The sequence below is a fragment of the Dermacentor andersoni genome, chromosome 8, assembly GCF_023375885.2.
Source record: "Dermacentor andersoni chromosome 8, qqDerAnde1_hic_scaffold, whole genome shotgun sequence".
Taxonomy (NCBI): Eukaryota; Metazoa; Arthropoda; class Arachnida; order Ixodida; family Ixodidae; genus Dermacentor; species Dermacentor andersoni.
In genome coordinates, this window is record NC_092821.1 from 52,914,552 (window position 1) to 52,930,019 (window position 15,468).

The window sequence follows — 15,468 nt, forward strand, 5'->3', positions numbered from 1 at the left end:
TGAAGAAAAGAGTAATTGAACCAAATGGGAGAGGAATGCACATTGAGTGAGGAGCGTTGAGCTGCATAAAAGTAAAGAATAAGTGAACTCATTTTATTCACCATCAAAGAAAGCGTTGAAGATACGTGCAACATATGCGCGGGAACTGCGTATCTTTTTTAGGCATCGCATTCGCAGTGAGGTATCCTTGCAATGGAGGCACATCCAGGAATGGGTCTGACAAAATACAAAATTATAATTTTTAAGTTCTACGGAATATTTAAAAATCGCCTTTTGCAGATAACATAAATCTTGTTTTCAAGCTGAATTATTCGGAGAGGCGGGCATTACTAGCAGGTAAAATGGGAACACATATTCAACTAATTAACACGAATGCACTAATTAATTTCTTCATTAATCACTGTAGGGTACATATTGTAATTCATGAGTTGTAGGTGGAGAGCATCGAAAACCTATACACTTGAATTTCCAGGACACCAATTTCGAGATATTATCACCCAAAGTGTCGGATGAAATACATGGTCGTTCCAGTTACTTTTTTGCTTCAATGCGTAAAAGAACGCTTTCTTGAAAAGTAAGTGGAACAACAGTGCATTTGTACGGCAAGTTTCATGGAGCTGGGGAGGTATTCTGTAAGAGTCCACCTAGTGGACTGTCCATTTCGGCCGCTGCTGATTCGATGCAGCTGTGCGAGAGATGATGAGATGAGCGGCCCTAGCCAATCAGCAGTGGCCGAAATGGACAGTCCACTAGGTGGACTCTTACAGAATACTCCCCCAGATCTTCAAACTGGCGTTATTATGGAAATTAATTTCAAGTGGACATGTCTTGCAAGCTCACCGGCTATAATTCGTAAATTGCAATATGGGCCGTAAAGTAATTAATTAAATAGCATTTGTGACTTTTAGTTATTAAATGAGTATTTGTTTCCATTTCTCGAGAAAGTAATCTCCACCTCTCGGAACAATCCAGCTTAAGGACTGTAATTATGTTATCTGAAGCAGGCGACCTCTAAAAATTCCGAAAAAGTTAAAAATGATCCCCCTTTATATTTATGCAGTTTACATTTCCTGGCGGAATCCTTTAGAGTGCGTATTAGGTACCCAAGGCGACTAGTGCTATTGCGAAATTTGTGTCCACAGGTCTACGCTATTTGAAATGAGACATTAACATGACTCCGGGATGCTTCAAATCAGAGACATGACGTTTATCTGGTTCGCGTAGCTGAATTGCGAAGGCTTGTGTTTGTTAGCAAACTTAATGACTGCTGCTTTATTGAAATTCAGTTCCACCAGACATGTCTCGCTCCAAGAACAGAAAGCAAGAAAGATACCGTATTTAGTATCTACTAGCCGTCAGCATAGCGACGCAGGTGGAAAGGACGTAATCACCAGCATGCATAAGTAATTTAACAGATGTGTTACTATTGTCTCTACAACTTTATTATTATTGCTACGGGGTTAAAAACAGTCAGACGTATTGTTGTTGTTGTCATGTGTGGCCGTGGCACATACCCACAGTGTTGGATTGGCCATGAATCGGGTGGTTAAATCAGGTGCAAAAAATAATAATAAGGGAGTTAACAATTTGAACATTAGAGTTTAAAAGTAGGCGTTTTGTGTTTGGAGAGAAAAAATAATCACGAGAGAACCGGCCATAATAATAATAATAATAATAATATTAATAGACAAGATCTAAAATAAAGCTATGGTGGGGAGGGAGAACAATCAGTCTAACATGGAAATCGATTGGTTTCAATGACATAATTTTGGATTGCCAAGCAAACATTTCTGTGACTGAACCCAATAATGGAAGCTCCAAAAGATAGGATCACAGGCACTGATAAATTTAGGCCAATAGTGCGAAGCGAGATTTCGAGAAGTCGTTTTCTTATAATAGAAAAACGCCTTCAAGACAACAAGAAATGTATATTTACAGGATATAAACAATAATTGTAGCAGCTGACCAGATGGTAGACAGCGCGCGAAGTCCAGAGCGTCGCCTTCTTCTCACCAAGATGAAAACTTCTTCGCCAGCGTGTCACGTGATCCCCGGCGGCTGAAGCACCGGCTCGGTGCTGGTTAGGACGCGGGCGAGTGATACAACTTAAGACGCGCGTCGTGGACCACGTCGGAGCGATGCTGAGCCACGGTTGGCTCAAGGGGGGCGATTTCGTACGTGACGTCAGTTACTTGACGCAAGACACAATAGAGAGTTTTAGCCCAGCGGGTTTACGGCCAGCGGAGCGGAGCGGGCGAGCGGAGACGCGACTGCGCATGCGCACCACGCTGAGGCGGCCAGCGGTTTTACGTAGCAGCGTTTACGCCCGCTGGAAAGCACTCCCCAGCGGAGGGTATACGCAGCGCGCGAGCGTGCGTAAACGCGCGCGGGCGTGTATGGGAAATGCAAGATGGCAGCCGCGAACATGAACGCCGGCCTGACGCCGGCAGTTCTGCATCGACGACGGCGACTGCGGCGCTGACCCGTACATTAGTACTCAGTACATTATTAACAAATAATGTACTGAGAACATGTAATATACCTTTATTCAACATTTCTTGCATAATAAAAGCAAGCGTAATTCAAAATCATTTCTCAGTAACTCCTATTCGGACCACTAGGTGGGGCAGCAGAGCGCCCCGCTCTTTACCCCGCTCGAGCGGGTGAGTGATTCGCCGGGCTAAAACTCTTTTCTCGCGGGCCGCTCCGCTGGCGCAACGGTGGCGACCGCGAGCGGAGCGAAACGTAAACCCGCTGAGCTAAAAGTCTCTAATAAGGGCCAGAGTAGCGTGAAAGTAACTTCTCCGAGGGGCCAACGCGTAGCGACGGCGACAAAAGGAGAGCCAGGGCGCCCGGTATGTAATGTACGTCACGATGGCGGGTGTCGTATAAGCGCCGCTGATTGTCCTGCGATTCCACAGGTCGACGTCGGGCAATATGGCGTGTTTCTTGTGCTTTGAGTATGGCTTCACGGGCGTAGTCGGATGTGGAATTCAGACTAGCAGGCAGAACTGCGTCGGAAGGGAGCGTAGGGTCGCGCCCAAACAAGAGGAAGGATGGAGAGAAGCCTACGGTATCATGGCGAGACGAATTATAGGCGAAAGTAACGAATGGCCGCGCAATGTCCCAGTCGCGATAGTCAGCGGAGACATACATGGACAGCATGTCACTGAGGGTGCGGTTAAGGTGCTCGGTTAGACCGTTCGTTTGTGGATGGTAAACAGCAGCAAGTTTTTGTTTAGTGCGCACGAGTGTAGAATGTCGTTGACAACTTTAGAAAGGAAGTAGCGGCCTCGATCGGTCGGTGAGGAGCTGTCGAGGGGCACTGTGGTGAAGGATGACGTTTTCTAGGAGGTAGTCGGCGACATCGGTTGCACAGCTTGTCGGAAGAGCCCGTGTGATTGCATATCAGGTCGCGTAGTCTGTTGCTACAGCAATCCACTTCTTTCCCGAAGCAGACGCAGAAAAAGGAGCTAAAAGATCGACACCTACACGGAAGAATGGTTCTGATGGTACGTCAAGTGGTTGAAGGAGACCAGGTGGTTGAAGGAGACACAAATCACACGCAGCGACATAACGGCAGACGTCACGGTATAGACCAGGCCAAAAGAAGCGCAGACGAACGCGGTCAAAAGTCCATGACACGCCAAGGTGACCGGGAGTCGGTACATCATGAAGCTGGGCGAGAACAGTCTGACGCAGATGCTCAGGCACAACGAAGAGTCGGGCAGGGCCGTCCGGGCGCATGTTAAAGCGGTACAATATGCCATCTTGGAGTTCAAACATGCGAAGGGAAAGATCGGGCGTCGTTGAAGTGAGCCGTTGAATAAGGTCTTGTAATGAGGTGTCCCGACGTCGTGCGGCTCCAATATCGCGAAAAGCAGCCAGAGAGAGAATGGTGACCGGTATGCCGGCCGCAGAAACGTCAGGAGGGTCGACAGTATGGCGCGACAAACAGACCGCATCTTGATGTAACCGGCCTGTCTTGTATACAACTGAATAGTTGTATTCTTGAAGGAGCAGAGCCCAGCGGCCAAGGTGGCCTGAAGGATCTTTGAGGAACGAAAGCCACCACAGAGCGTGGTGATCAGTCATCAGTGATGACTGTGAACTGGCGGTCGTACAAACAGGGGCGGAATTTACCCACTGGCCAAACGAGAGCCAGACACTCGCGTTCGGTGATAGAATTGCGCTCAGCAGAGGAAAGAAGGCGGCTGGCGTAGGCAATAACACGTTCTCGCCCTTGCCAAGATAGCTCCAATACCGTGGCCACTGGCATCGGTACGGACTTCTGTTGGAGCTGACGCATCAAAGTGAGCGAGAATGGGCGGGCACGTAAGCAGCCCAATCAGCTCGGTGAAAGCACCAGCTTGCTCAGGGCCCCAAATGAATGCAGCGTCTTTCTTGAGGAGCTGATTGAGAGGGCGCGCAACGTGCGCAAAATTTCGGACAAACCGATGGAAGTAGGAGCAAAGGCCCAAGAAACTGCGAACATGCTTGGCACATGTTGGCACGGGAAAGTCTTTGACTGCCCGTATTTTATCGGCATCAGGGCGTACACCAGAACAATCGACGAGATGCCCGAGCACAGAAATTTCATGACGACCGAAGTGACACTTGGACGAATTTAGTTGTAGCCCCGCCTGACGGAAAACAGATAGGATCGTCGACAGGCGCTCGAGGTGTCTCGCAAAAGTCGGAGAAAAAACGATCACGTCGTCCAGGTAACACAGGCAGATGAACCACTTGAAACCGTGTAGGAGGGCGTCCATCATTCGTTCAAATGTGGCCGGGGCATTACATAAACCGAAAGGCATCACTTTGAACTGATACAAGCCATCGGGAGTAATAAAAGCTGTCTTCTCGCGGTCCATGTCATCGACGGCAATTTGCCAGTAGCCGCAGCGAAGGTCGATGGACGAAAAATATTGTGCTCCATGCAGGCAGTCCAGGGCATCGTCAATGCGTGGTAGCGGATAGACGTCTTTCTTTGTTACCTTGTTGAGGTGTCGATAATCGACGCCAAATCACCAACTGTTGTCCTTCTTTTTAACTAGTACAACAGGGGATGCCCATGGGCTGCAAGAAGGATTGATGGTGTCTCGAGAAACCATCTTGTCAACTTCACGTTGGATGATATCTCGCTCAGTAGGCGAGACGCTGTAGGGTCGCCGATCGATCGGGCTCGCATCACCGGTGTTTATTCGATGTTTTACGACATATGTTTGTCCTAGAGGGCGCTCTTCCAGGTCGAATATGTCTCAGTATGAGGCAAGGAGGCAACGCAGTTCTTGAGCACGCTGGGGCGGAAGGTCAGAAGCAATCATTTTTGTTAGGGCATTCAAGTCTCAAGGGACAGGGGGCGAAGCAAGAGTTGAACATGAGGAGCTGCCACAAGTTAAAGCCGAAATGTGGTAGTCTCTGGCTGGCGGTATTTGCGCCAAGGATATTCCGCGCGGGAGTACTTGTGTACTAAGTCCAAAGTTCGCAAGCGGAAGGCAGGACGTGTTGTCCGAAATGGTAATCATAATGTGAGGAAAAGCGACGTTATGCGAGAGCAAGACATCCGGATTAGGGGACACGATGTAGTCACCGTCTGGTACAGGTGTAACGGGGGAGACGCATATGTAGGTCACGGCACGGTGAGGGAGGCGAATATGCTCTGTGGAACATAGCCGTATCGGAGCACTATTGGGAGGGTCAATAGCAGCAGGTAGAGCGAGTTGCACAACACCAGCAGAGCAGTCTATCAAAGCGGAATGTGTAGACAGAAACTGAAGGCCCAGGATGAGGTCGTGAGGGCCAGTGCTCTAGCACATAAAATAAAACAGAAGTATGATGTCCGGCGACACTCACGCGAGCCGGACACATGCCAATAACGGCTAGTGTTCCGCCGTCGGCGACTTGGACCACAGGCTACGGGGCAGGAGTGAGGACTTTCTTGAGAAGATTCCGCAACTGAGCATTCTTCACAGATACGTGCGCGCCAGTGTCAATCAGAGCCGTAACAGGTACACCATCCACGTTCACTTTAATGAGGTTCCGGTGTGTGGGCAAGCTCAGAAGAGGATTTTTGCGTCGGGTCGGTTTGGCAGCATTACCTCCAGGTGCTGCACCCGTTAGTTTTCCAGAAGGGTGCGCCGGAAGGAGCTAGGAGACGGTGATCGACGAGATGGGGGCGATCGGGAGAAGCGGCGACGTGGCGAAGGAGAGCGGCTAGAGCGGGTAGGAAGAGAAGCGTCGCCAGAATTTCATCATCATCATCATCATCATCATCATCATCAGCCTGGTTATGCCCACTGCAGGGCAAAGGCCTCTCCCATACTTCTCCAACTACCCCGGTCATGTACTAATTGTTGCCATGTTGCCCCTGCAAACATACCAGAATTTACTGGCTGCGTTTGCGGCGGGGGGATCCCGAGGAGCAGCACGAGGGCGGTGGGATGGGAGGTAGGACCAGGGGGTCGAAATCCACGCAGACCAGCAGGGATGTGAAATATGGCCGACATGGCCACAAGTGAAGCATATAGGCCTGTCGTCGGGAGTACGCCATTCGGCCGGGTTGCGATACAGCGTTGGGGCATTCAGGCTGTGGGTGCGTATGACAGTGCTGAATGGAGTGTAGCCAGCAGACGTTGGACAAGCCAACGTTGGCCAATTCTTGGCGTGCGACGGACTGGATCAACGAGACGGTCGCCTGGTAATTGTCGGGGCCATGGGTTGGGGTCGTGACAGGGGATGCGGCTTCTATTTCACGTCGGATGACATGTAGGATGTCATCAGAGCGATTTGGCGTGGGCGAACTGCGGAGGTCTTCGCAGGTGGACGTAGCAGCCGTGTTGGGAAGGCGGGGATATGGCTGGGCAATGCGGCGACTCTTGGCCTCTTCAAACCGCCGGCATTCGGGAATAATGGCTTGCACAGTGGAAGCATTCTTTAACACAAGGAGATGGAAGGCATCATCTGCTACGCCCTTAATGACATGTGCAACTTTATCAGGTTCGGACATCTTCAGATCAACTTTGCGACACAGAGCGAGCACGTCCTGGATGTACGTGAGGTAGGATTCAGTGCACGTCTGGACACACGAAGCAAGGTCTTTTTGGGCGGCGCGCTGACGTCCAACAGGCTTGCCAAACAAATCTTTGAGCTTCTGTTTACAAATGTCCCAGCTGATAAGTTCCTCCTCGTGGGTCTGAAACCAGACGCGTGCCGTGCCCGCGAGGTAAAATATCAAATTATTGAGCATAATTGTCTGGTCCCAGTGGTTGCTGGCGCTCAGCCGCTCGTATAGTTGAAGCCAGTCTTCAACATCAGTGTTGTCGGTGCCAGAAAAGTTTCCTGGGTCGGGGGGTTGTGCTAAAATGACGGTGGGCGTGGGTGCCGACGGGCCCGAAGCATCCTCGCCTTGAGCTGGCATTGTAGATGCAGCCAAGGAGCGCCCGCTGCGTAGATCCGTCTTGATAATGATCCCGCAACCTCTACCAAAAATGTTACGGGGTTAAAAACAATCAGACGTATATTTACAGGATATTTACAATAATTGTAGCGGCTGACAAGATGGTAGACAGCGCGCGAAATCCAGAGCGTCGTCTGCTTCTCACAAAGATGAAAACATCTTCTTCGTCAGCGTGTCACAATATAACTAATGACTAAGAGAGGCCCAAGTACCAACCCTTGAGGAATACCACAATTCACATGCACCCATAGGTGGCGACTATACGGGCTGGCAGGTAGTGGCCACAGATCCGGATCACGAGACTGAAATAATCAGAAGAATAAGAATGGGCTTGGGTGCGTTTGACAGGCATTCCCAGATCATGAACAGCAGCTTGCCATTATCCCTCAAAAGAAAAGTGTATAACAGCTGTGTCTTACGGATACTCACCTACGGGACAGAAACCTGGAGGCTTACGAAAAGGGTTCTACTTAAATTGAGGAAGACGCAATGAGCTATGGAAAGAATAATGGTGGGTGTAACGTTAAGGGATAAGAAAAGAGCAGATTGGATGAGGGAACAAAAGCGAGTTAATGGCATCTTAGTTTAAATCAAGAAACAGGAAGGGGGGGCATGGGCAGGACATGTAATGAGGAGGGAAGATAAGCGATGGTCATTAAGGGTTGCGGACTAGATTCCAAGAGAAGGGAAGCGTAGCAGGGGGCGGCAGAAAGTTAGGCGGGCGGATGAGATTAAGAAGTTTGCAGGGACAACGTGGCCACAATTAGCACATGAACGGGGTAGTTTCAGAAGTAGGGGAGAGGCCTTTGCCCTGCAGTGAGCGCAGCCATGATGATGATGGTGATGATGATACGGGCGGGAAGCTCCGGGGCCCGAGCCCCTTCCGTAGATTTCCGGGGGAGGTGCACTGTGCCCCACCCAGCAATGCCGAGCTCTACCCCCCTATCTTTTAAGTTGTCATTACCAGAGTGCTCTTTTACTCACCTCACTTCAGGTTTCTTTTGAGTTGCCTCTAGCTTTTCACTAAAACATTTTACTGCGGCTAAAAGCTTTCTGCGTCACTGTTGGCATGGACGCGCGCGACTGTTAACTCATGTTTTCGCTGTAGTTCTGTGAATTCTGACTATAGGAGGACAAGTGCATTAAAGTACAAACGGCGGATACCTCATTCATATTCTCTCACTTAAAAATTTAAAAAAAATGTCCAATGTGAACACTATGCACACACACGCTATCTGTAAATATACAGGTTGTCCCAACTATCAAGCACCAAGAGTTAAAATACGCAAATGCCACGTAGCTGGACAGAGCCAAGGTAACGCTGTTTGCCGTCGCTTGGAGATACTCAGTTCTTTTTTTTTCCGTTCCACCTAATTATTGTTTATTGTTTCACGGATTCTCTCCGTGTGGGGGCAGAGGTAAAGGCAAAATGCCTGACAGAGCCTCTGTGCCCCTACAGTTCAAGGCAGCATGACATAGTTCATTAAGTACATAATTAGGCTTAATTAAGTAGCTTCTGAAACATTATATTTAGATGAAATGTGGCAATGAGAAAACTGTAGAACAACACGAAAAACTCCCGATACAGCTTTCTGTTGCACAATAAGTGCTACATAAAGGTGTTTTTCCGAGCGCGAAAGAAGCCCGCATATACAGGTGTACATGGGTGGGGTCCGGAAAGTTGGTCTTCCCGACACTCCCTGGAAAAATGAAAACTTTCCACCTAGCATGCGCTGATGAAAACTAAAAACCGATTGACGGTAATAAACGGAATTCTAAGCCAAAACTAAGAGGCAGTTTTCATTCAAATATTGTGTGTCGTTTAATAGTACAGCGAGTTTTAACAAAAGTTTGTTGTGGCAAACCATATGAGATGCTTTAGAGTAAAATAGTGCAGCGAGTTTAACAAAAGTTTGTCGTGGCAAAACTTATGAGTTGCTTTAGAGTAATCTGTGAAGTTTGCTTTGATCGCTCCGCGAAGGATCATGTTGCTGCAAATGTCATGCGAATTTCAGAAGTCCTGTGAATGTGTACTCACCGGCTCTAAATTCCATGCTTACGACGTGAAACAATTACTCGCGAAGTACCTTGCAATGTGTGGGCCTTAACCCCTCGTGCTGTCTATTATCTTCAAGTACGAGGTTAGCAAAGAGATGTCAATGAATCCCTTCAGCGTGAAAGAGCACCGCTGCGTTGCAGCTTACCCCTGCAACCAGGACTTTAGAATGAAGCTCTGCGGGCCGCTTCACACGACTCCCGAAGAGGACGTGGGAACTTTCCTGGCGCCATTGGGCCCTATGAAATACACAGAGGGAGCAGTACCAAACTTCTTGCATGCAGCTGATATCGTGACCTATGACTTCGGAAGGCCCCCATCAGCTACGAGTAGCAGCAGGTTATGCGCTCGTGTAGACCTCCGTTCTGCTTCGCGGTGTCACGGCACCGGTCATGCATGGAGTTAGTGCAGTTTGCCACGTTGTGGCCGCTGCGATCATTTTAGCTAATACGAAACCCAGCGCGCGCGCATCTACGCTACCCTGATTGGGTTCAGCGACAACATTCGCGTCAGCCTGACGGACCAGGCTGACGCGGTAGAGACTGCCGGCGGGGTGGGAGACTCGCCCGGCGCACAAATGAAGTCAGCAGTGAACGCTAACGACAACTGTCTGACTAACGAAAGCAGTAGCGAGAATGAGGACAACAATGAAATGCACTGTGAACCAGCCAATTGAAAAGCCTGTGAAAGTGCGGTTCGCGTGGCGGCTACCGAGGGCCTTCCACGGAAGAGCAATCCTGCGTGGCCGTATTCAAAGAGGCGTGCGAGAAAAACGACGAAGCCATCGCGATTTCTACGAGGCCGCGGGAAACTCCTGACACAGAAGGTGCACGTGAAGGCTACGGTTGCAGCGAAGGTGTGCTCACACCAAGCTAGCTCTGTCCGGCGGTCTACGCTTGAGGCCAATCCGAACGTTCCGCCATACAAGCGGACGACGAGGACAGTTCCATGGTGGTAGTGGGACCACTGTCCGGTAGAACGTTTAAATTTGAACGAGGTTCCTTTGTGGAGCCTTCTGGATCAATTATAAGTACCGCTGAGGGTGATGCCATGTCTTTGCCGTATGCGACAGAACTAGTGCCAGTACGGTGAGTGGCTGGAAGTTTCACTGTCATGGACTTCATAAAGGTACTGGGTTTTTTGCTTGCTCTTTTCTTTCCATGGCAAATAATCATAGGGTATCACTTCTTATAGGCACGTTTAACGTACGGAAGTTACTGGCGACAAGCCTAATTAAGTCTCCTTATTATTGAAAATGGCACAGGTGTTCTGGCGGTTCAAGAAACAAAAATGGAAAGTGAAGAGCAAGCGGGCAAACTGGTTCAGGTTTATTAACCACTTTATAAGATTTGTGTGCGTCATGCGGCAGGCGAATCCGGTGGTTGCGTGATAATATTTCGTAATTCAATTGATATGCCTGAGCAAAGTCTAATGATACCAAAAGATAGGTGATTAGTCCTGCGTTATTTCTCTTTCCCGAGCTAATATGCTTTTGCTGTAAACATACTTTTTAGAATATGAAGCTGACCTAACTGTTCCGAAGCTCTCTTTATGCTTGCGCTTATTGTGCCCAGCTCAGTAACCACCGAAGATACGTGGTGCTAAATAACAAAGGCGTCGGCTAACATACCTGCAGACAGAATAAACACGCTCAAACGACATATCTTTTGCAACCCAGTCGTCGCGTTCACCTGCCAACCTAGCTATAGACGCTGTCAATGTTCCAACATAGGTAAACCCTTGACGATATTGTACTGCTCTGAGAGCGAAAAAAAGAAAACAAATTAAAGCGTTCTTTGATTGAAACGCGATACCCTGGAAGAGCGAAATGCAGTCACGATGAATTAGAAAGGCTCTCGCTTTCACGTGATACAACAATGCATCAACTCTGTGTACCGCAACCGGTGGCGCAAATAAGAGGCAGCAGCCAGGCACTCTCAGTATCGCATTTCAATGGCTGAGCACTGTACGTTCCCCGGGTACATGCAGCTGTGAAAGACCGCCACCATCAGGCTTACTGCCAAATCCAGCATGTTCGCGGTGTCAGAATTTGTAGGCACAAGTTCCATAGAACGTCTGGAATTCACGAAATCACATGCATGGGCTTCTTGCAAGATCGGTCTCGCAACCGGGCGAGTGCCGGTGGGCGGTGCGTTTCACAGAATTGAATATAGCTTCCTACAAAAAATGTAATGATTGCGCTATTCCCAATTCTTGTAGCCAAAGTGAGATTCCATGACGCGTTCACTGAGTCGAGTACCCAAGTTCATGCAGCGGCCATTTTCTAAACAGGGCTCAGCCAATGCGCACTTGTGCACGTTTTGAAGAAGCAGGTCACAAGAACACGTAACTCAGATACACGAATCGTAACAGCGCACGTGCTCACACGCTGAACGTGAGTAAAAGGACACTCGCGGTCGGACCCGTCGAGCGGCGCCAGCTGACCCATAGTTGTGTTTTAGGCGACAACCACTAGAGGCCCTTTCCCGATGTCGAAAATATTCACTAACTTACACAAATTCTACATAACACGTATGACCGCCATTCACTCCTAATACCGGCAGTGGGTCACCCAAGGCAGTGAGAAAACTATAAGTGTTGCATACCACGTCCATAAAAAGGCCGAAAACTAGGGTTTAGCGATTTTCACTAGGTGCGTAAATAAACAAGACACTAGAAAATTTTGCCTGTGCACTGCTCCTGCCGCGCAGGCCTGCCCAGGCCAGCTTAGGACCATACGGGCTTTGCAGGACCTCCAGCAATGATGGCCTCTGTACTGTGATTCAGGCGCCTAGGGGGTGCGTAAGAGTGCGATATAAACACGATAGTACGAGTTAATATGTGAGGCGTACGCTTGAATAGCTTTCCATTGAAATACCAAAACAGCGTAGTCCCTATACAGGGGACATATTCTGAAACGATCCACTTCAGCGATACGATCGCCTCGGCAATAGTATCGCCGTCAGACACGCGCTGATTGGCTGGTTGACCAAAATCGCATGACTTAGGGCACAATCAGCTAACCAGTTCATCCGATTTTCCTAAAACAGCCAATCAGCCAGCGCTGATGGCGAAGGACTGGCCAAGGCGATAGTATCGCCGAAAGTGATCGCTTCAAAATGCGGTCCCAGGATGTTACAGTACCTGTACAGCTTATGCTGGCCACGCTCGTAAAAAAACTGATATGGCTGTAGGCCCAAGGTGTTCGGTTATGAGTTCTCTCGCACCACCAGGATAATTTTTTACACTAATTATATGGCAGATTAGAGAAAATTACTCAATCAAGTTTTAAACTGTTTAATGAGGGGCATGTCTTCCTGGGGGAAAGTTGTTATTGCGCCCTAAAACGTCCGACTTAGTTATTTTCAGCGCGCTTTGTCCTGCGTAATTATCCTCTTATTCACGAATGTTGCCTACTGGCAACATACTAGAAAAATATAATTTTTTTATCAGTTATGGCACCGGGTAGAAAGTTTTTGGCTAAATGTCTTCGGCGAAAACTGAATGACAGGCTGCAAACACCATTTGTTTGTTTAGAGCAACAATACAGAACGATGTAAAATAAGTTGGGGACGTGACTGGAGAGCGAGAAAGTTTTTTATTGAAAATGTAGACTGTTTAGCCAGCGTATTTTCACCTACATGCTACTCTGCACGGAACGGCACGAAGGAGAAGAAAGGCCGTAGAAGAAGGTGGACAGAAAGAAAAGAAAAAAATACACGTCATGTGATGTTATCAGCAGTATAGTAAGTGTCCGATGCGATGAAGGTAGACGGTAGACGCAAAAGAAATAAAAGCACAGTCTTGATAAAACGACAAGCATGAGTCATAGTTTAAACAGCCAACCAATTGCCTCTATATATAATATCAAGAAGCCCAGGGCTCTGCTATGTTTTCTCTCCCTTCTGAAAGCATATACAGGGTGTTCCAGCTAACTTTAGCCACAGTTTGAAAATATGCAAATGTCACGTAGCTGGACAGAACAAAATGTGATGTTGTTTGTCATCACTTGTAGATACTCAAACTATTTTTTCATTCCCCCTAACTCGATAATTATTTGTCACCTTCTCATAACATAATGAAAAGTGTCAATGAGAAAATTGTAGAGCGACATGAAAAGTTACCGATACAGCTTTCTGTTGCTCAATACGTGCTATATGAAAGTATTTTTCCAAGCGTGAAAGGATCTCGCAAATTCATGCAAAATTGCCGCGAGACTGGCCGCTCGAGGCACTTTGCATGTATTCGCTGGCTTCTTTCAAGCTCGGGAAAACACTTTTAACGCGAAAGCGTTAAGGAGCTCGTGTCGCAGAAAAGCCGGTGTCGGCGGCGTTGGCAGTGAGCGATAAATTCCGGGAGGCACTTCATGAATGAAAAACAACTTGCAAGATGGGATGGGTGGGAATCGAACCAGGGTCTCCGGAGTGTGAGACAGAGACGCAGCTACAAGTTTTTTTTTATTATTATTACCGGCTTGGCAAAAGAAAGTACAATGTGAATATTACATGGCCATAAAAAACAACTAGTCAATGCCGGATCAGTGTGGTGTGATAAGAACGATGTAGGCTAGTCACTTTGTCCAAAGCACTTAGCCAATCAGGAGGATCACTCTGTGCACAGAAAAATTCGATGCTTCAAAGCGGTAGAAAAGCGCCTCTAGTGAATGCGGTGTTGCCTTACAAACGAGCCGTAGAAAGTTATACTGCGGTGTATATCGGTAATTATGAACATGTAACTTACAGAAGTCGCGAGTAGCGAAGTGCGTTTCCCCTACATTTCTTCTGTGCTTTCCGCACACGCAGAGGCATCTTGCGGCAAACACAGAAGACCCCCTCCTCTCAATATACGGCGCTGCCCCTACAGGTGGCGCGCCACGCGCGCATTGGGTAGGGTGCCTTGATGTCCTCCTCGCCCGCCGCGGGCGAGGAGGACATCGAGGCACCCTAGCATTGGGGCTCTACGGGGACCGGTGCGAGGCGCGTCGCGGCCCGGACTCTCTCTCCCCTGACGACGCTTCGCCGTGCTCCCTCACGGGTTGCAAAATCAAGCGTCCTTCCTTTCTTTAGATCACTATCTGTCTATCTCTCTGCCCGTGCCGATCACGACGTTTGGCTGGTGTACATCGTTTCCCCCTCCGAGACACCGAGTTCTTTGGTTCGTTCCGCTTGCTCAGGCGCACGTTTCGTTGCCGCGCCGAACGCTGCGTTGCTCGACGCTCACCGCGTGATTGGTGGGTGCAAAGTCCGATGCGGGGTGCCTCGTAAGTGACCGCTGCGCCGTAGTGCATTTTCTTACACCCCTTGGCTGGTCGACGGGAACGCTGTCGCGTTCCACTCTTGAAGGCGAAGCTTAAGCATCCTCCAATTTTTTATGTAGTGCGTATTGCGCAACAGTAAGCTGTCTCGGGAGCTTTTCATGTCGCCCTACTATTTTCTCATTGACACTTTTCATCTAATTGTAATAATTGAGAATTCGATTAATTAATTAAGACTAGGTGTAGAATCAATGCATTCTAAAGGTGCTGACACATTGCACAGAAACTTGGAGACTGACAAATAAGCTCGAAAACAAGTTCAGGACCACCCAAAGAACGATGGAACGAAGAATGTTAGGCGTGACGTTAAGGGACAGGAAGAGAGGTGTGTGGATCGGAGAGCAAGCAGGAATAGCCGATATTCTAATTGACAATGAGAAATGGAGCTGGGCGGGTCATGTAATGCGTGGGTTAGATAACCGGTGGACCATTATTGTTAGAGAATGGGTGCTAAGAGAAGGGAAGCGCAGTCGAGGACGGCAGAAGACTAGGTGGTGTTGCATCTGGGTCGCAAGCCCCAAGGGTAGCGTTGGCCTGGCTGCCTGGGGCACAACTGGAAGCATCCGAAGGTCCAGGCAGAGGATGAGTCGACTGCTAACAGAACAACTTGTTTATTATAGCATCGCAAAAGAGCGGCCG